This window comes from Dipodomys spectabilis, unplaced genomic scaffold, assembly GCF_019054845.1.
Source record: "Dipodomys spectabilis isolate Male_0828 unplaced genomic scaffold, ASM1905484v1 ptg000507l, whole genome shotgun sequence".
Taxonomy (NCBI): Eukaryota; Metazoa; Chordata; class Mammalia; order Rodentia; family Heteromyidae; genus Dipodomys; species Dipodomys spectabilis.
The window spans coordinates 3,217,106-3,239,477 of NW_024871184.1; the positions used below are offsets into that span (position 1 = coordinate 3,217,106).

Sequence of the window (22,372 nt, forward strand, 5' to 3'; positions counted from 1 at the left end):
CAGGTGTCAGTGGCTCATACCAGCAATCCTAGCTACTCAAGATGCTGATCTCTTAAGATGGCAGCTTGAATCCAGCCTAGGCAGGAAAGATTGTGAGACTCTTATCTCCACTAAACTACTAAAAAAGATGAAATGTGAGCTGTGGTTCAAGTGGTAGAGTGTTAGATTTGAGCAAAGGAAGCTCAGTGCCTAGGCCCTGAGTTACAACTCTAAGAGATTTTTTTTAAAGACACCTTCCTCCCCCCCCACCCCCCACATGCCATAAATCCAGATACTGGTCATCCTAGATCTCACTTCCACTCTTGCCACTTCTACAGTACCACCACAAGTGGCCTGTTTCTGGCCAGCTCTGGGTTAAGAAGTGAATGTACACAACGGGGGCATACCCAGGTCAAGACTAATGACCCAGAACATTGAGGTATTGGCCATACCAGTCTCTCCTCCCCCAATTCCCTGGCCTTGGAATCTAAAGTCTGTGCCTCTGTATTCTGGGCATCCAGAATTCTCTAGAAGGATTTGAGAGGCCCAGCTGGGGCTGGAAGATAGACTTGCCTGCGATAAACTACGGGGACTTTTCCTAGACAATAACAGATACTTCCAAGCCACCTTGGGGTCACCTCCAATGTAGCCCGGAATCCTCTTTGCTTGGGCGGCCTTCAGTCCGCTATCAAGTTCGAGTTGGCCAGAGTCACCGGCAACCTCCTTCCCCCACTCCACTGCCAGCCTGCTGAGAGGAACAGGCAGCCAGAGGTCTAGCTGAGGAAAAGGGCAGGACATTCCATGTCTGAGTTCCCCACCCAGAGACAGGCAAGACTCTATTGCAGATGGCCCGGCTGACCCAGAATCCACTGCAGGAAGCCAAAGATTTGGACAGCTGGACTTGGGCCCCAAAGAAAAGCTTGAACTCAGGTCTCTGGCAATTTAGGACTCATTGTAGACCCTGATAGGAGGCTATAGGCAAGGTCGGTGTGGGGGAGGGGCACCATCCAAGGTCAGAAAGAGACAGACAGGCACCCAGGTAGGGGACAGAGAAAGACGAGGGAAACACACACACACACACAAATATGGCACTGGTGTCTCACACCTGTCATCCTAGCTACTCAGGAGGCTGAGGTCAAAGCCAGCCAGCCCAGAAATGTCTGTGGGGCTCTTATCTCCAATGAACCACCAAACAGCCAGAAATGGAGCTGTAGCTCAAGTGTTAGAGCTCTAGCTATGAGCATAGAAGCATAGGAACTTCACCTAGACCCTGAGTTCAAGGACCAGGTCTTCTACATCCAAACACACAGACACAGACTCACACAGACAAAAGACACACGAACACACAGACACATACAGTGGTAGCCCAAAGCCTCAGCAGTCTCTGAGCACCTTGAATATTCCACCCCAGAGATGATGGCACTACCATCATCAGACCAACTGCAGACAAAACTCAGAGCCTCTCACATGTCTGGAATGGTTCACAACACATCATAGTATTTCTACTGTACACACTGTTATGCAGAAAATTCAGCTACCTTTTGTTTGGTTTAGGTTATGGGGTTTGAACTTTGGGCCTGCCAGCAGGCCCTCAGCTCTTCAGATGAAAGTGTGCACTCTACTACTGGAGCCACAGCATCACATCCCATTTTCTGGTGGTTCATTGGAGATAAAGTCTCACAGACTTTCCTACCCAAGCTGGCTTTGAATTGTGATCCTCAGATCTCAGCCTCCTGAGTAGCTAGGATGACACTTATGAGCCACTGGCAGTACCCGGCTACACCCATCTTTTTTTTTCTTCAGCTCTTCTCTTTCTTTTTTTATTGTGAAAATACTGTACAGAGGGGTTACAATTACATGGGCAAGATAAGGAGTACATTTCTTATCAAGCATTGTAGCCTCCTCAGCAGCTAGCTTCTTATACCAAGGGAAAACCCAACTCATTAAGACAAAAACCCAATGTAACCCTACACTTCAGACTTGGTCACCAGCAGCCAAAACCATTCTTTCATGGATGGAGAGTATACAATTGACACTATCATCCCACCTCTGCTCCCATTCACCCACTCGCTGCCTGCCACAGGCTACAACTTCTGGAGTTCTTGGTAAGGCACCACCCACCCTGCTGTGGCTTCACACAGGGGTAAACCTGGGGAATTATTAGAAATGTCTGTACTGTGAGGCCAGCATCTGGTCTCACAACCGCAGCAACCTTACTATCTCTTGCACGCAAGGAAGGGATGTTTTTCTTTCTTGTTTGGTTTTCTGTTTTTGTTTTTGTTCTTGTTTTTTGGTTGAGGGGCTTGAATTCAGGGCTTGGGTACTGTCCTTGATGTCTAATTTTCCTCAAGGCCAGTGCTCTACCACTTGAGCCACAGTGCCACTTCTGGTTGGAGACTGGAGATGAGGCTCTGGAGGGAATTTCCTGCCTGGCTGGGAAATGAGATCCTCTGGATCTCAGCCTCCCTAGTGGCCAGGATGACAGGTGTGGGATGACAGGTGTGAGCCACCGGCTCATGGCTTAAGTTTTCTAGTCCTTCAGAATTTCCACCTAGTCCTTTTCTAGACACTACCACTTAGACAGCCCTCTACCTCCCTCAGGGACAGCAAAGGGAGGCTAGCATCTGGGTGGAGCCATGGGGATTAAAGTGCCCCCTCCACATCATTAACCCCCTCTATCCTCCCACCTGCCTCCTCCAGATTGCCTGGTCTTCCAGGGCAGATCAGACCCACAAGGAGTTCTGGGGCCTGCCCTATGTCCTTCTGCCCTACGCAACTGATACCTGAGGAATTCTAGGGCCAGATTCTCCATGTCCTGGTGGAAGACATTGGGAGGGTTGCTGATAAGCGGGCCCAGGGGTGCCAAGGGCAGAAGGACTGTCCAGGTCCCTTCTGTCAGAGGAGACACAAAGCACGGATGGATTTTCTAAGAGCTTCAGGGCATAGCCATCCACTTGTCACAAAGGACACTGGGAGAACTGTTTTATGGTGACAGCCCTGGGGCCTGACCTCATGGCCGGGCACTGTCCCTGACTTGCTTTGTCTCCAGGGGAGTGCTCTTTCACCTGAGCCACTGTGCCACTTCCAGCTTTTTCTGTGTATGCAGGACCTAGGAATTGAACCCATGCTTTCCTGTGTGCTAGGTGAGCCCTCCACCTCTAAGACAAAATCCCAGCCCTAGATAGCTGTTCTTCTGTGACCCCTCAGGCCTGTCTTGGGACAGTCTCACACATCTATACCAAGTCTATCACCAGCAGCCCTGGGTGGAAATGAACACGCTCTGCTATGTTGCCCATCATCTGTAGCACCTTTGTTCTCTGTGCTTCCTTTAGATTCTCCTTGTTAAGCAAGACCCCCTTTTCAAGTGCTGTCTCCAAGAAGCCCTTTCTGATCACCTTGGAAAAGGTGGAGCTGCTCCGCTGTGCAGGCTGCCAGTCTTGTCAGGCTCTGCCTTCCAGCCAGTGTGGGTTGAGAATGCATGAAGGGGAAGGCGTGGATTCCACCACCGGATTTGTGAAGGCCCTGATACACCACCCAGGGGCAGGTGTTCTATCACACTATGACAGAGGGAACTTGAGGCGTGGGCAATCTGTGGGCAACAAGACAGGGTCATTTCTTTGTGTGGGCTTGAACTGAGGATATGGGGGCTGTCTCTCTGAGTTTTATTGCTCAAGGCTGGTGCTCTACCACTTGAGCCACAGCTCCACTTTTGGCTTTTTGGTGGTTCCATGGAGAGTAGAGTCTCACGGGCTTTCCAGCTTATGGCTGCCTTCAAACTTTGATCCTCAGATTTCAGCCTCCCGAGTAGCCAGGATGACAGGCATGAGCCTGAAACTTAGGTGATGGGCGCCAGAGGCTTTTTAGTTTTTGTTTGCTCCCATTTATCTCCTGTCAACTAGCAAGCCCAAGTAAAAATATTCAGTTACAGGGGATTAAATTCCTCTCCTAGGTCAGTTAATCCAAGGAGATAAAGTGTCTTTGGAAAAGGCTAGTCTGAGTTGGCTTAGGGGTGTTTGTGTGTTTGTGTGTGTGTATGTGTATGAGTGTTGGGAATACCTACCCTCATCACTGTGGTGCCTCATCCTCCCAGCAGGGAGTGCATCCAGGATCCTGACCCCAAGGGAGTTGGATGGAGGAGGGTACCTAAGGTCACATCCAGGGGGATGACCTGAATTCTGTCCTGCAACCTAAGCCTGGACAGATGAAGGAGAGAAGGAGAGGGTTAGGGGAACATGAAAGGGAGCCCTTTACCTTTGGCTACATGTACCAGCGAGAAAACTGAATACATCTTTATTGGTAGTCAGATAAAAGGTGTACACTGTTCATTTATTTCATGATTGTGTTAGTCCTAGGGCTTGGATTCAGGGCCTGGGTGTTATCCCTTAGCTTCTTTTGTTCAACTGAGCTCTACCAGTTGAGACACAGCACCACATCTGGCTTTTTTGTGTGTGGGTTTGGGGAGGGAGGTGGTTTATGGGAGATAAGATTCTCATGGACTTTCCTGCCCTAGTTGCTCTGAGTCAAAACCATCAGACCTCAACCTCCCAAACATCCAGGATGATGGGTGGGAGCCATGAGCTCCTGACCGCAAACATCCATTTATAATCCCTTAGGCCCAGGGCCAGGCCACCCACACTACACCTCCTTTTTGGGAGTAGGAAGCAGACATGAGTGGGTTTGATACTTCAACAGCCTACCGACCTTTGAGGATTGTTCTGGGTCAGTCTGATGGAGGCTTCGTCCTTATCTACAGCAATGACTTGGCTCTGTCACAAGAACCAATGTCCCCGGGGAGGAATCAGGTCTGGGGTCTTTCCTCTGAACCCCGACCCCCTAACCGAAATGACACTCCCCAGCAAAGGGTAGTAAACACAGAGTGTTTTTATTGTCTTATAGCCAGGGTCTTGTCAGATAAGTGGGGGTATAGGTCAGAGGCCCTGGATTGTGCTGGGCAGGGGGACAAGGTGACACCTTCGCATCCACCGTCCTTCAACAGTGTAGCAGAGGGATGTGGGAGGGACTCATGGGATGGACAATGAATAACGGTCCGAGTCTAGCCAGGGCACAGAGGGGCTTACCTCATGAAGCTGGTTGAACAGGCTGAGCAAAACAGCTCCTAACCCACAGCCCACCTCCAGAATGAGAGGGCCACCTTGGGTTCCAGCCACATGGGGATGCTGGGCCACCTCCTCCAGCACTCATTCAATAATTCCTGAGAGAGAGAAAGAGGAAGAGAGAGAGAGAAAGAGAGAAAGAGAGAGAGAGAGGGAGAGAGAGAGAGACAGAGGGCCAGAATTACACTTAAGCCAGATGCCGGTGGCTCAGAACTATAATCCTACCTACACAGGAGGCTGAGATGTGAAGATCGTGGTTCATAGTTGGCTTGGGAGGAATATCTGTGAGACTTTTATCCTCAAAGAACCAACAGAAAACCGGAAGTGATGCTGTGGCTCATGTGGTAGAGAGCAAGCCATGATCTGAGGAGCTCAGCGACAGCATCCAGATCCAGAATTGAAGAACCACAAATGACAAGGAGTGGACTTCCCACCACAAGAAGTGGACTGAATAACACCCACTGTCCTAGGAAGCATGGCAGAGATATCAGGCCAAGCTTCCTGTCAAGTGGGGGTCATGAGTAGGTCACCTGGCTTCTCCATGACTCATTTTCCCCAGCTGGAAAAATGAATAGAGTGAAGGATCCCTTCCGCATGTGGATAGGGTAATGATGAAAGACAGTCATGTTTTGTTTCATAATCCCACACCTGTTGCATGATTAATAATAGATCCCATCTGAGCCCTTTCCTGGCAACTTCCTGTCATATGCTCACAGAATTGTTGAGAATTGTATCTGACACCTGCTCCCTCTGTGCCTGGCCCTGCTCCAGAGATCCCTCTGTATTAGTCCCTTATTTACTCACAACTTTCCCATGAGGAGACTGAGGTCCGATGGTCGACATCCAACCCAAAGCTTCACCTGTGGTCAAGAATCGGCTGCCGTGAACTAAGAGTTAGGGTCTATCCATCTAAAATGATGACTGAGCAGGGCGATAAATGTCTACCACCTCCCCCCCCCCCCACACACACATACACACAAACACACCTCCACCGTCCTTTGCAGGCAAAGATGTTTTACTTTGTTTCTTTTTGTTGGTTGTAGGGCTTGAACTCTGGGCCTGGGTGCTATCCCTGAGCTCTTCAGCTCAAGTCCAGCACTCTACTACTTGAGCCACAGCACCACTTCTGATTTTCTGGTGCTTTATTGGAGAGAAGAGTCTGAGGGTCTTTCCTGCCCAAGCTGAATTTGAACTGTGATCCTAAGTTTCAGCTCCTGAGTACTTAGGATGACAGCCATGAGCCACTGGCACCCGGCCAAAGAGACTTTTCTATGTCTGTCATCCTATCCCCTCAGGAGACTGAGATCTGAGGACTGCAGTTGGATGCCACCCTTGGCAGCAAAGTCATTGAGAACTCTTATCTCCAATTAAATACCCAAAAACGTTGCAAGTGGAGCTGTAGCTCAAATGGTAGAGTGCTAGCTTTGATCATGAAACAAGGGATGGGACCCAGGCCCTAGTTTTAACTTTTTCTAGCATAGAGCCACCCCAAAAAAGGAAAGCAGGTGGGCACACGGGAGCTCAAAGCTCACACATAATACTCAAGACTCACAGAATAGACCCCATCCTGCTCTGATTCTCTAGATTCTATGTCCTAGATCATGGCAGGCTGAGGTGGGACTGACCATGCACCAAGTCAGACATTCAAGTACAACCTCATACTGAGCATCCTGTGACCTCATCAAGGACTCAAGAACTCTCACTGTCCTGCATTGACACTGGGCAGTCAGGTGAGATCAAGTTATCCAACCAAAGGATATTGGAATGAATGAATTTCTCAGCCAATGGATGCAGACTGGAGGGCTCTAGGTCCCTCTCTTTCGGGAAGGAGAAAAGGGCTGATCCATCTCAGGAATGATCCTGGGTTGTGAGTATCCTCAAAGAAACAACCCAGCTCAGAGCCCAATGCCTCTGGTGTTCCCACAAGCCTCCACTTTCAGTACTCCCTATCTAAATCCCACATCTGCCATCTAGACTGAAGGCTGAGCCAGCAAGGAGACCCACCTCTACCTCTGAGAATGGCAGTCACAGGGCCCTAGAGTCCCCCAGATGAAGTCTCAGAGCAACATGCGTCTGACTCCTTCCCTCATTCCCTGGCTGTCCTGTGCCAGTGGCCTGGTTTCCTCTGTCTCTGGTTGAGGAATGAACATTGGGGGTGTCATCTTCAGATTGAGCCAGCAAAAGTCCCAGTCCCCAAGGATGTACTGCACAGGCATCCTGCAGTGGATGACAGCGAAGTCGTCAATGGTGAACCCAGAGTGCCAGGACTTTTAATAGCCATGTGGCTGGTTCCAAGGCTCTATCACTGATGGTCTAGGTTGTCAGGTGAGGTCATGGCTTCAATGGCCTGACACACCTGATCTGGGATCATCCTCCCTCTTCATCTTCCTGCTTATCCCTTGCAACCCCACTCTGGACACTCCCTCTCCCTATCCTCCCTAGCCTTTGGACTCATTCTTCTTATCTGACCAGAAAATAAACTCAGAGAGCCAGCGGAGATTGAAACTCCATGACACACCCTGAGCCCTAGGTTCTACCCCAGGCTGTTTCCTCTGCAGTAAGCAAACCACTCAGATCCTGGATGTCATGAAGTTGCTGAGGGGACAGTGACTTGGTCCTACGTACTGGCTTTAGGCTCTGAAACTGTCCCCACTGAGATTGTGAATGGTTGGCTCCCTTGATCCAAGAACTCCAAAACAAGGCCTGCATGATCCCTTCTTCCTTCCTTTCCTCCTTTTCTCCCTCCATCCTTCCCTCCTCTCTTTCTCTGTCCTCTCTTTGGGTCACTCCTGGGCCTTAAAATCAGATACTAGGTGCTGTCCCTGAACCTTTTTACTCAAGCCCAACAGTCTATGGCTTGAGCCACTCATCCACTTCTGGCATTTTCTTTTTTGTGTCAGTTGGAGATAAGTGTGTTATAGGCTTTCCTGCATGGGCCTTAAGCCTCAATCCTCCCATCTCAGCCTCCTAAGTAGCTAGGATGACAGGAGTGAAGCAATGGTTTCCAGCTCGAACCAAGATTTCTTCATGTGCCATGGAACTAGCACTGGAACCTTTCAACGTGTATGACCCCCCCCCCCCCCGGCCTGGCACACACTGTAATGGTTTGTTGGATAAATAAATGAGCATCTGTCTCTTACAATACTACAGAAAAGTCCCATCTAATTCAGTTAAGCATCCTGGGTGGAGGCATAGCCTGATGTAGCTCTCCAAGAGTTCTCCCTCCTCCCTCTTCCCACCCTCCTGGTGCCACAGCACTTAACTGTTTTGGTTCCAAGGACATGAGCCATGATGTCCTCACTGGATTCCAGGACCTCTGGGATGCCTATCTTCTCAAAGATCTCTGTCCAGCCACTGACCAGCTCTGTGGCACTCCATTCCCCACTCAGGTGTGAACAAGGTTGCTGTGAGGTGAATGCCAGGGTCAAGGGGCCTCCTCTCCACTCCCTGGGGCAGACAGGATGGTCCACTATATCCGGCCCCCAAGTTTGATGTTGCAGAGAAAGGATCCTTGAGGCATCCCAGGTCTCAGAATCTCCCAGATTCCAGTGCAGGTGCTGGGAATTGTCTCTGCTCACAGCTGGCTGGCTACGGATGGCGAGGTCACAATCTCTGCTCCCCAAGACATCATCAACTGTGGTGGTCACCCTAGAGAGAGCTGGAGGAGAATCAGCAGCTGCCAGACAAAGGCAGTCAAGGCAAGACGTTCGTAGCAGGAAACCATCTGGCTTGGGAACTCTGCCTGTGCTGCTTTGAACGTCATTGTTTGGTGGCTGAAAGGTCCATCTAATTTCACCCAGAATCCCAGGCGTTAGTAGAAATTGCCAGCTTCAAGAAAAAACCCTGGAAAAGCTGGCATTTCACATGTCCCAATCAAACTTAATGGGTTCCAAAATCAGTAGTCCCCTTTTCCTTCCAGACAGCCTACAGCAGGTTACAGAAAATGGCATTCAGAGAGCCTTAGAAAACTGCCATGTCCTGATTCCAAGCAGGCTCCAGCAAGGGGAACATTGCCCAGCTGGAAACAGCTCAGGAGGGACACAGATTGGAGTCTGCAGGACTCCAGGGAGGACTACCCACCAGTGCACTGCCCTGGGAGGAAATCCATGCCAACATTGGGGGCCCGGAGCCCCCTGCTCAGATGCCCACGGGTAAGATGCCCACGTCAATTCCCTGGGTAAGATTCCCCTCTCATCCTCGGTCGTGGTGAACCATCTGCCATGTCACACCGTTCATCACTTTCCAGACCCTCCTAGCTTCACAGCCCCTGCCCCACTCCCCCTATCTCCTTCCCTAATTATGTTTGACAGACACATTCCTAACTTTGAATTAGCTCCAACTATACACATGAGAGCAGACTCTCTGGCTGGAAGAGTGCAGCTGTGGTCACAGTAGCCTCATGAGCCTTCTGGCTAAAGACAGAAGGGCAGGTATCCACGCTGGTCTGCGGTTCACACAGGCCTCCTAGGGGAGACCCACTCAGGCCCAGCAGTTACTGTGGGCGGCAGAAAAGGGAAGAAAGTGGTGGGAAGGAACATCTAATGAAACCTTCTCTAAAGGAGCCATGATACTGTGAAAGAGAAAACAAAAATTGTGGCTGGGCTCATACTGGGCATTAATGAAAAAAGAACAACAAATACACACATGCACACAAATAAAATGCTTTTGCTTGGTCCAGGAAGGTGGCTCAGTGTAGAGCGCTTGCCTTGCATGCAGGAGGCCCTAGGCTCGATTCCTCAGCACCACATAAGCAAAAAGAAAAAAGTCGGAAGTGGCGCTGTGGCTCAAGTGGTAGAGTGCTAGCCTTGAGCTGAAGAGCTGAGGGACAGCGCACAGGCCCAGAGTTCAGACCCCACAACCAGAACTCTCCCCCAAAAAATGTTTTTGCTCTTTTTAGACATGCTGACTATACAATGAGAAAGATGATCTCTCTCTCTCTCTCTCTCTCATACACAGCTAAACACACAGACTCAGAGCAGTGCCTCTTCTGCATTTGTTGGTTTCTTATCTGAGCAATGTACCAGCTTGAGCACAGGGTTTCCCTTGTCAGAACCAGGGGTAACCACCCAAGGGGAACAATGCTCTAACAATGCAGAACCACCCTGCCTCCCCGTTTCTCCAGGACCAATCCCTTCCCCTTGGGAACAACCAGCCTTGATTCCCCATTCACCAAAACACTAGGCTATCACACTTTGAAGGAGGGAGTCCATAGTCCCCAGTTTAAAGGACTCAGAGCATGGCATGCTCTGAAAAACTCAGCACATAGCACTTTTTCCCAGGGACTCATCACACCCTGTGTTGAAGCACGCTGTGTAAAACACCAATTGTACAGCATCCTTCAAAAAACTCAGCACACAGAACAATTTTGAAGGACTCAGCACATACCACACTGTGGAAGCACTCAGCACACAGCACCATTTGAAGGACAGTACAGAGCACCCTGTGTAAAGGACTCGGCACACAGCACTCGAAAAACACCTCATACCTCTCTTCGCAAGGGCTCAGCACATAGCAGGACCCCTTTGGGATGCATTAGCACAGCACACCTTTTGAAGGACTCAGCATACAGTACGTTGTGTAATGGACTCAGCATACAACACCCTTTGAAAAACCCAGGATGGCCCACTCTTCTCAGGGACTCAGCACATAGCACCCTTTGGGATGACTCAGCAAACAGCACCTTTTTGAGGACTCAGCACAAAACCCCCATGAGGGAAGGACCCAGCAAATAGCGCCCTGTGAAGGACTCAATACATAGCCATATGTCACAAGTTCAGCTGTCATTAGAATTAGGGTGCTTTCTTCAGTATCACCATTCTTCAGAAACACTGCACAAATCCTACTAGTTCACATTTAGACAGCCTGTGTTTTATGGGGGAAGGTCAGCTGGGGGTCTTGAATTCAAAGTTTGGGGGCCCTGTCTCTGAGCTCTTTGGTTAAATGCTAGAGGTCTACCACTTGGAGGCACAGATCCAATTTTGTTTTTTTGGGTTGTTCTTTCACAAGTCTTATGGTGATAAGTAAGGACAAGTTGGGGTATCTGTTGGCAAAGGCTCTTAGCTCAACCTGGAGCTGACCTCTCCCTTCCTTGTGTACCTGGAAAGCCGGGTTTCCTGGAGCTCTCTTAGCCTAGGGTTGAACAGACGTGGTCTGGCATCAGCAATCAGGGTGAGCAAAAGTCATCTTGGCTCTAGTAACTTCCCCAAATTGAACTCTAGAGGACAATGGTATGGGGCTGCATGTTCTGCATGTGGCCACCAGGGAGCAGGAGTAGCCCACCATAAGGATAGTACTTATGAGTTGTGTTTACTCTTGCTTCCCTGGGGCCCCCATTATGATTCAAAGCCACCCTGGAGATGAAAGTCTTTGAGACTCTTACCTACAATTAACCATCAATAAGTAAGTGGGGCTGTGGCTCAAGTGGCACAGCACTAGCCTTCAGCAAGAAAACTCAGGGATAGAGCCTAGGCCCTGAGTTCACACACACACACACACACACACACCACATGCATACAAAATCAGAGATTTCTACACTGCAGTCTTTGGGTATTCTCTACTTTTTCCCCACTAAGCCTGGTGGCTGCTGGCCTAGGTGTTTGGTGCATACAACATCACCTGGCATCTTCAATTTTGGGGGAACAGAATGGCTAGAGGGTCAACCTTCCCCCATCCCAGCTCCTTGATTGGGTCATGGTCTATCCTCCTGGTCAGCTCTCCTTCACTCACCAGACTGACTCTCCTACTCATTTAATGGGGTGTTGGGAATCACGCCTGAGCCGTGAATCCCCTTTGAAATGCCCCCTGTGCTCCCTGGAAAGCCAGAGCGCCTCATTTTATGCCAGTCTCAGATGTGCACAGTTTTTGCTACTGCAATGGTAAAAGGTCAGAAGTCTGTTTACTTTCGGGCTCTCTTTGCTTTCTGCCATTTATGTCCAACTTTCCCTATCTCTTCCTTTCTCTTTTCTACATTTTGGCTTGTGCCTTGAAGAGTGCGACGCAGGCTGGGTCCCAGGGACCCCCCCTCTAGGTTCCCTCTCAAAGGCTCGCCAATGTAGGCTTGATCTATTTGTTCAGTGTTTCTTTGCATTTTTTCAGAAATTCGCCATCCTGAATTCGCCATCTTGGCCAAGTGGTGGGTTAAGGGTTTGGCCCCGTCTGACCCTTAACCTTCCATAAGTTTACTACTCCATCCATCTATTCTAAGGTGCCTTGCTAACAAATTGCTCTTTTCACAGGCCCTGGTAACTGAGGCCCAACCATCTGATGTGCTTTGTTAGCAAAGATGTTTAAACGTTGTCAAAATTTTAGGTTTTGAGTTTTGCCTTTATTGTTTTGTGTTGTGTATTCTATTACTGACTACATGGTTCTAAAATACTGGGCATATCTGTGCTAAAATTCTCATCACATCTAATGAGTTTTGTCATTGCAGAATATTTGTTGGTCAGTTCTTGATAAAGAGCAGGTAAGCTCTACTTATTCTACTTGATCTCCTTGTTACTTTAATTGGAAATAATAAAGAGCTTTTGTGGCAAAGACTTCAGTTCAAAGCCAGCCCGGGCTGAAAAATCCCTAAGACTCCATCTCCCAGCTAAACTCTGCAAGTGGTACTGTAAATCAAAGTGGTTCAGTGCTAGCCTTGAGCAGAAGTGCTCAGGGACAGTGCCCAGGCCTTGAGTTCAAACCTCCTTGAATACTAGTGGCACTATAACTCAAAGTGGTTCAGTGCTAGCCTTGAGCAGAAGTGCTCAGGGACAGTGCCCAGGCCTTGAGTTCAAACCTCTTTGAATATCAACTGGGACAAGCCATCCCAGCAATGAGCACCTAGACTCAGCCAGTCTGGGGAACAAGGGAACATGGAGAGGAGTAAGAGGAGATGATGTCACATCAGCTACTTTGTGCCTGCACTTTCAAAATTAACCAGAGCCGGGAGGTCAGTGGAAGTAAGAAGCCTGCCCAGTCAATGTCTATACCTGTCTACCTATTAACTGAACAGGAATTTATATTCCTGCCTTTGTCACCTGACTCCTCTACCTAGTCGCCAGATGTCAGAAGTAGCTAGGAACATTTCTACCAACATTTTCAGCCCCAAGTCCTTCCTCTTGCCATTTATTTGCTCTCTAGTATTTTTTTTTCAGCTCCTCAATGCTCATGAGACTCCCCCAGACTTCATCTAAGGACTCACACCACCAAGGGACAGCTGCTGCTCACTGCCTTCTCTGGGAGGAGACCAAATTCGAGCCTTTTACCCCTATTGTCGACGCCCCTTGTCAGCAGGAAGTACCCAGAGTGAATCCGTGTCCTATTTCATGATTATTAAAAGGCTGGAATGTAAGGTCCACTCCTGGATGGCAAGCAGACTCCACCCTCCTTGCAGCAAAGTCTCCACCCAGTACCTGTGTTACCTAGGCAACTGGGACACCTGGAAGAGGTCACATCTGCATCTGCTGAGGCCACATCTGAATTTGATGTGGCCACACCTTTCCCCGCCCATACCCTAGATAAGGCCTAGTGCAGGCCCAGGCTCTCTCTGTTTGTTTCTAGCTCTCTGCTCTCTCTCTGTTCTATTCTAGCTCTCTCTCTGTTTGTTTCTAGCTCTCTGCTCTCTCTCTGTTCTTTTCTACTCTCTCTGTTCTATTGATGCTCTTTTCTAGCTCTCTCTGCTTTCTCTCTGCTCTAGCTCTTTCCTCTCTCTTTCCTCTCTTTCCCAGCCACGTGGAGTGCCAACCTTGCCTGGTCCCAGCAGGTCTACTGAATAAACCTATCCCTTACATGAATACCACGTGCGTGGTGCAGTTCTTATTCGGCAACCTCTTTTTAAAAACCTAACAATTATCGTGCCCATGTAATTGTAACCCCTCTGTACAGTATTTTCACACAAAAAAGGATCCTACTGATACCAGAAAAAAAAAGAAAAGAAAAGTGAGCTAGGCTGCCTCTGAATGCCAATCCTTAGATCTCAGCCTCCTGAGGAGCTAGGAATATGAGAGCATGAGCTATTAACATCTGGCCACACTTACCTTCTTGGCTAAGACAGTGTACCTCTCTCCCAGCCTAGCACCCATCTACAGCTAACCTTTCTTCCCCTCCACCTACTCCTCCAGGCTTCAGAGGAACCTTACGCTCCCTTGAGGACATAGAAATTAGATGCTTGACAGGTTTGAGCTTTATGTTCTCCACACAGTCAAGGGCTGCTGGGAGCTGATGTGGAGATCAGAGATCTAGGCCAGGGCAAGTAGACAGCTGTTAGAACAGAAGACAGCATGAAGAGACATCCTTGCAGCTAGATGCCAGTGGCTCATGCCTATAATCTTAGCTACTCAAGGCTGACACATGAGGATCAATCAAGATTCAAAGCTAGCCTAGGTGGGCAGACTCTTATCTCCAATGAATCACCAAAAAGCTGGGAAACAGAGCTGCTGTAGCTCAAGTGGTAGAGCATGAGCCTTGTGCAAACAAAGTAAAGGATACCACCTAGGCTCTGAGTACAACCCCTGGTAAACACACACACACACACACACACACACACACACACACACATCCTTAGCAGGTGCCAGTGGCTCATACCAGCAATCCTAGCTACTCAAGATGCTGATCTCTTAAGATGCAGCTTGAATCCAGCCTAGGCAGGAAAGATTGTGAGACTCTTATCTCCACTAAACTACTAAAAAAGATGAAATGTGAGCTGTGGTTCAAGTGGTAGAGTGTTAGATTTGAGCAAAGGAAGCTCAGTGCCTAGGCCCTGAGTTACAACTCTAAGAGATTTTTTATAAGACACCTTCTTCCCCCCCCCCGCCCCCCACATGCCATAAATCCAGATACTGGTCATCCTAGATCTCACTTCCACTCTTGCCACTTCTACAGTACCACCACAAGTGGCCTGTTTCTGGCCAGCTCTGGGTTAAGAAGTGAATGTACACAACGGGGGCATACCCAGGTCAAGACTAATGACCCAGAACATTGAGGTATTGGCCATACCAGTCTCTCCTCCCCCAATTCCCTGGCCTTGGAATCTAAAGTCTGTGCCTCTGTATTCTGGGCATCCAGAATTCTCTAGAAGGATTTGAGAGGCCCAGCTGGGGCTGGAAGATAGACTTGCCTGCGATAAACTACGGGGACTTTTCCTAGACACCAACAGACACTTCCAAGCCACCTTGGCCTCACCTCCAATGTAGCCCGGATTCCTCTTTGCTTGGGCGGCCTTCAGTCCACTATCAAGCTGGAGTTGGCCAGAGCCACCGCAACCCCCTTCCCCCACTCACTGCCAGCCTGCTGAGAGGGCCATACAGCCAGAGGTCTAGCTGAGGAAAAGGGCAGGACATTCCATGTCTGAGTTCCCTACCCAGAAACAGGTAAGACTTTATTGCAGCAGACCCAGCTGACACAGAATCCCCTGCAGGCAGCAAAAGATTTGGACAGCTGGACTTGGGCCCCAAAGAAAAGCTTGAACTCAGGTCTCTGGCAATTTAGGACTCATTGTAGACCCTGATAGGAGGCTAAAGGCAAGGTCGGTGTGGAGGAGGGTACCATCCGAGGTCAGAAAGAGGCAGATAGGCACCCAGGAAGGAGACAGAGAAAGATGAGGAAAACACACACACACACACACACAAACACACACACACACGCACCCACAAATATGGCACTGGTGTCTCACACCTGTCATCCTAGCTACTCAGGAGGCTGAGGTCAAAGCCAGCCAGCACAGAAATGTCTGTGAGGCTTCTATCTCCAATGAACCACCAAATAGCCAGAAATGGAGCTGTACCTCAAGTGTTAGGGCACTAGTTTTGAGCACAGAAGCATAGGAACTTCACCTAGACCCTGAGTTCAAGGCCCAGGTCTTCTACATCCAAACACACAGACACAGACACACACAGACACACACACGAACATACAGACACACACACTGGTAGCCCAAAGCCTCAGCAGTCCCTGAGCACCCTGAATATTCCACCCCAGAGATGATGGCACTACCATCATCAGACCAACTGTAGACAAAACTCAGAGCCTCTCACATGTCTGGAATGGTTCACAACACATCATGGCATTTCTACTGTAGACATTGTTATGCAGAAAATTCAGCTACCTTTTGTTTGGTTGTAGGTTATGGAGTTTGAACTTTGGGCCTGCCAGAAGGCCCTCAGCTCTTCAGATGAAGTTGTGTGCTCTACCACTGGAGCCACAGCACCACATCCAATTTTCTGGTGGTTCATTGGAGATAAAGTCTCACAGACTTTCCTGCCCAAGCTGGCTTTGAACCGTGATCCTTAGATATCACCGTCCTGAGTAGCTAGGATGACAGTTGTGAGCCACTGCCAGCGCCCGGCTACACCCAATTTCTTTTTTTTTCTTCAGCTCTTTTCTTTCTTTCTTTTTTTATTGTGAAAATACTGTACAGAGGGGTTGCAATTACATGGGCAAGATAAGGAGTACATATCTTATCAAGCATTGTAGCCTCCTCCTTTGTTTTCCCTTCCCATCCCTTCCCAGCTTCCTACTACCCCCCAACCAACCCTCCCCCCCCACCAAAGATGTAAAGTTCGTTTTCTATATGACAACTTGTACTTCTCATTGATGCAATGGTCAGCCTGTATCCTTATTTAAACGACTTGTGTTTCCCTTCCCCTCCACAAATTATACCATAATTAAATACAGTGAAAGCAGGGGTTGTACTGTGGGGGAGGGACATACAAAGCAACAAAGAAATAATCTTATAAATGCATTAGAAACAAATGCATGAAAGAAAAAAAACATTTAAATATAAACCTTAGGGTTCATTTTCCTAACATCACCTTATCTAACCTTTTCTGCTTGACTCATATATATACTAAATATTTCAAATAAGGAAAACCATGGGACTTATGTTTCTTTTAGCTTGGCTTACTTCACTTAATATAATTTTTTGCAAGTCTTTCCATTTCCTAACAAATGGGGCAATGTCATTCTTTCTGATGGAGGCATAGAATTCCATGGTGTATACATACCACATTTTCTTGATCCATTCATCTACTGACAGGCATCTGGGTTGGTTCCATATCTTGGCTATGGTGAATAATGCTGCAATTAACATAGTTGTGCTGGTAGCTTTAGTGTGGTCTTGTTTGTAAACATTTGGGTAAATATCCAAAAGTGGGATTGGTGGGTCATAGGGACGCTTTATGTGGAGTCTTTTGAAGAACCTCCATACTACTTTCCAAAGTGTTTGAACAAGTTTACACTTCCACCAACAATGCAGTAAGTTTCCCTTCTGTCCACATCCCCTCCAGCATCTGTTGTTATTAGAGTTCTTGATTTTTGCCATTCTAACTGGGGTGAGGTAGTATCTTAATGTTGTTTTGATTTGCAAACCTAATACTTTACCATCTCTTGCAAGCAAAGAAGGGGTATCTTTCTTTCTTGTTTGGTTTTTTGTTTTTTGTTTTGGTTGAGGGGCTTGAACTCAGGGCTTGGATACTGTCCCTGATGTCTAATTTTCCTCAAGGCCAGTGCTCTACCATTTGAGCCACAGTGCCACTTCCAGTTAGAGATTGGAGATGAGGCTCTGGTGGGACTTTCCTGCCTGGCTGGGAAATGAGATCCTCTGGATCTCAGCCTCCCAAGTGGCCAGGATGACATGTGTGAGATGACAGGTGTGAGCCACCGGCTCATCCCTTAAGGTGTCTGAAGGACTAGACACCTTAAGCCAAAAATGGCAAAAACTCCCATGTGCTTGGATTGGAATGATTAACATTGTGAAAATGGCCATACTTCCCAAGGCTATCTACAAATTCAATGTGATACCTATCAAAATTCCAACCTCATTCTTCAAGGAAATAGAAGAGGCAATCCAAAAATCCATATGGAACAATAAAAGACCCGGAATAGCCAAAATGCTCCTCAACAGAAAGAACGCTGCTGGAGGAATATCAATACCAAATTTCAAATTCTACTATAAAGCCATAGTAATCAAAACAGCTTGGTACTGGCACAAGAACAGACTTCAGGACCAATGGAATAGAATTGAAAACCCAGAAATGAACCTACAGACCTATAGCCATCTAATCTTTGATAAGGGAGCTAAAAAAATAGAATGTAAGAAAGACAGCCTCTTCAGTAAATGGTGCTGGCAAAATTGGTTAACTACTTGTAGAAAACTAAAGCTAAACCCTTATATATCACCCTGCACCAGAATCAACTCCAAATGGATCAAAGACCTCGGGGTCAAAGCAGACAATCTGAAAACATTACAGGATGGAATAGGAGAAACCCTAGGTCTCCTTGGCGCAGGCCAAAATGTTCTTTTTTTTTTTTTGTAATGTTTTTTTTTTTTTAATTAATTTTATTTTATTTTATTTGAGAACATACTGTACAGAGGGGTTACAATTACATGGGCAGGATAATGCATATATTTCTTACCAAGCATTGCAGCCTCCTCCTTTGTTTACCCTTCACCTCCCTTCCCAGCCTCCCTCCTCCCCCCCACCCAATCTTTCCCCCCCTCCCCCCTCCACACCGACATTGTAAAGCTCGTTTTTGACATGACATTTTGTTCTTCTCATTGTTGCAACAGGTCCACCTGAATCCTTAACGACTTGTTTGTCCCCATCTCCTCCACAAGTTATACTGACATCAAATATAGTGAAAGCGGGGGGTTACACTGTGGGGGAGGGACATACAAAGCAACAAAGAAATAATCTTATAAATGCGTTAGAAACACATGCATGAAAGAAAAAAAACATTAAAATACATATTTAAGGGATCGTTTTCCTAACATCACATTATCTGACCTTTTCCGCTTGACTCATACATATACTAGATATTGCATATAAGGGAAACCATGGGACCTATGTTTCTTTGGGCCTGGCTTACTTCACTTAATATAATTTTTTCCAAGCCTTTCCATTTCCTAACAAATGGGGCAATGTCATTCTTTCTGATGGAGGCATAGAATTCCATTGTGTATATATACCACATTTTCTTGATCCATTCATCTACTGAGGGGCATCTGGGTTGGTTCCATCTCTTAGCTATGGTAAATAATGCTGCAATAAACATAGTTGTGCTGGTAGCTTTAGTGTGGTCTTGTTTGTAAACATTTGGGTAAATGCCCAAAAGTGGGATTGCTGGGTCATAGGGGAGTTCTATGTGGAGTCTTTTGAGGAACCTCCATACTGCTTTCCAAAGTGGTTGAACAAGTTTACATTCCCACCAACAATGAAGTAAGGTTCCTTTCTGTCCACATCCCCTCCAACATCTGTTGTTGTTAAAGTTCTTGATTTTTGCCGTTCTAACTGGAGTGAGGTGATATCTCAATGTTGTTTTGATTTGCATTTCTTTTATGGCTAGGGATGTTGAACATTTCTTCATGTGTCTATTGGCCATCCTTCTTTCTTCTTCAGAGAAGTTTCTCTTTAAGTCTTTCCCCCACTTATTTATTGGGCAGTTGTTTCTTTGAGGATTTGTTGTTGGGGGGTTTAATTTTTTGAGTTCCAAGTATATTTTAGATATGAGACCCTTGTCCGTTGTTTGGCTAGTAAAGATCTTCTCCCAATCCGTGGGCTTTCTATTGATCTTGCTAGCTATGTCATTTGCCCTGCAGAAGCTCTGAAACTTTATGCAATCCCATTTGCCCAACCTTTCTTTGATTTGTTGTGTTTCTGGGTCTCTATTCAGAAAATTTCGGCCTGAGCCAAGGAGACCTAGGGCTTCTCCTATTCCATCCTGTAATGTTTTCAGAGTGTCTGTTTTGAGTTCAAGGTCTTTGATCCATTTGGAGTTGATTCTGGTGCAGGGTGATATATAAGGATCTAGCTTTAGTTTTCTACATGTAGTTAACCAATTTTGCCAGCACCATTTACTGAAGAGGCTGTCTTTCTTCCATTGTATTGTTTTAGCTCCCTTATCGAAGATTAGTTGGCTATAGGTCTGTAGGTTCATTTCTGGGTTTTCAATTCTATTCCATTGGTCCTGAGGTCTGTTCTTATGCCAATACCACGCTGTTTTGATTACTATGGCTTTAAAGTAGAGTTTGAAATTTGGTATTGATATTCCTCCAGCAGTGTTCTTTCCGTTGAGGAGCGTTTTTGCTATTCGGGGTATTTTATTGTTCCATATGAATTTTTGGATTGCCTCTTCTATTTCCTTGAAGAATGAGGGTGGAATTTTGATAGGTATTGCGTTGAATTTGTAGATAGCCTTGGGAAGTATTGCCATTTTCACGATGTTAATCTTTCCAATCCAGGAGCATGGGAGGTTTTGCCATTTTTTAAGTTCTGTGTTGATTTCCTTTTTCAAGATTTTAAAGTTTTCATCGTAGAGGTCCTTCACTTCTTTAGTTAAGTTAATTCCTAGGTATTTTATTTTTTGTGGGGCTATTACAAGTGGGGTTGCTTTCCTAATTTCAGTCACACTTTTCTCATTGTTGGCATACAGAAAAGCCATTGATTTTGGGGGGTTAATTTCATAACCTGCTACTTTGCCAAAGTTTTGAATCAGCTTGAGTAATTTGGGAGTGGAGTCTATGGATTCTTTAAATACAAGATCATGTCATCTGCAAAGAGGGAGAGTTTTATTTCTTCTTTCCCTATTTGGATCCCCTTTATGTCTGCATCTTGTCTTATTGCTGTAGCTAGGCATTCTAATACTAGATTGAAGAGAAGTGGAGAGAGTGGGCATCCTTGTCTTGTTCCTGAGTTAAGAGGAAATGGCTTTAGTTTTTCACCATTAAGTATAATGCTGGCTGTAGGTTTGTCATATACAGCCTTTATTGTATTGAGGAATGTTCCATGGATTCCTAATTTTTCCAAAACCTTCATCATAAAGGGGTGTTGGATCTTGTCGAATGCTTTTTCTGTGCCAAAATGTTCTTAATAGAGACCCAGAAACACAACAAATCAAAGAAAGTTTGGAGAAATAGGATTGAATGAAGTAGCAGAGCTTCTGCATGGCAAAGGACATAGCTAGCAAGATCAATAGAAAGCCTATGGATTGGGAGAAGATCTTCACTATCCATACAATGAACAAGGGTCTCATATCTAAAATATACTTGGGTGCTGGGCGCTGGTGGCTCACGCCTGTAATCCTAGCTACTAAGGAGGCTGCAATCTGAGGATCGCGGTTCAAAGCCAGCCCGGTCAGGAGAGACCGTGAGACTCCTATCTCCAATAAACCACCAGAAAACCGGAAGTGGTGCTGTAGCTCAAGTGGTAGAGTGCTCGCCTTGAACTGAAGAGCTGAGGGACAGCGCCCAGGCCCAGAGTTCAAGCCCCACAACGGACCAAAAAAAAAAAAAATACACTTGGAACTCAAAAAATTAGATGCCCTAACAACAACTCCTCAAAGAAACAACTACCCAATAAATAAGTGGGTTAAAGAATTAAAGAGAAACTTCTCTGAAGAAGAAAGAAGGATGGCCAATAGACACATGAAGAAATGCTCAACTTCCCTAGCCATAAAAGGAGTGCATTTCTTATCAAGCATTGTAGCCTCCTCTGCAGCCACCTTCTTATACCAAGGGAAAACCAAACTCCTCAAGCCACAAACCAAATGTAACCCTACACTTCAGACTTTGTCACCAGCATTCAAAACCATTCTTCCATGGATAGAGAGCATATAATTGACACTATCATCCCACCCCAGCTCCCATTCACCCACTCCCTGCCTACCATAGCCATAACCTCTGGAGTTCTTGGTAAGGCACCACCCACCCTGCTTTGGCTTCACACTGTGGTAAACCTGGGGACTTATTAGAAATGTCTGTACTGTGAGGTCAGCATCTGGTCTCACAACCACAGAAACCCAACTACTTCACCATCTCTTACAAGCAAGGAAGGGGTGTCTTTCTTTCTTGTTTGGTTTTTTGGGTTGTTTTTTTTTTTTTTTGGTTGAGGGGCTTGAATTCAGGGCTTGGGTACTGTCCCTGATGTCTAATTTTCCTCAAAGCCAGTGCTCTACCACTTGAGCCACAGTGTCACTTCCGGTTGGAGATTGGAGATGAGGCTCTGGTGGGACTTTCCTGCCTGACTGGGAAATAAGATCCTCTGGATCTCAGCCTCCCTAGTGGCCAGGATGACAGGTGTGGGATGACAGGTGTGAGCCACCGGCTCATGGCTTAAGTTTTCTAGTCCTTCAGAATTTCCACCTAGTCCTCTAGAAACTACCACCTAAACATCCCTCTACCTCCTTCAGGGAAAGCAAAGGGAGGCTAGAATCTGGGTGGGGCTCTGGCAATTAAAGGGCCCGCTCCACATCACTAACCCCCTCTAAGCTCCCATCTGCCTCCTCAGGATTGCCTGGTCTTCCAG

The 22,372-nt window shown here is 47.0% G+C and overlaps 1 pseudogene; it reads right to left on the reverse strand.

Moving 5' to 3' along the window:
• LOC122099256 overlaps positions 1-22,372 on the reverse strand; it is a 71,628-nt pseudogene that overhangs the window by 43,511 nt on the left and 5,745 nt on the right.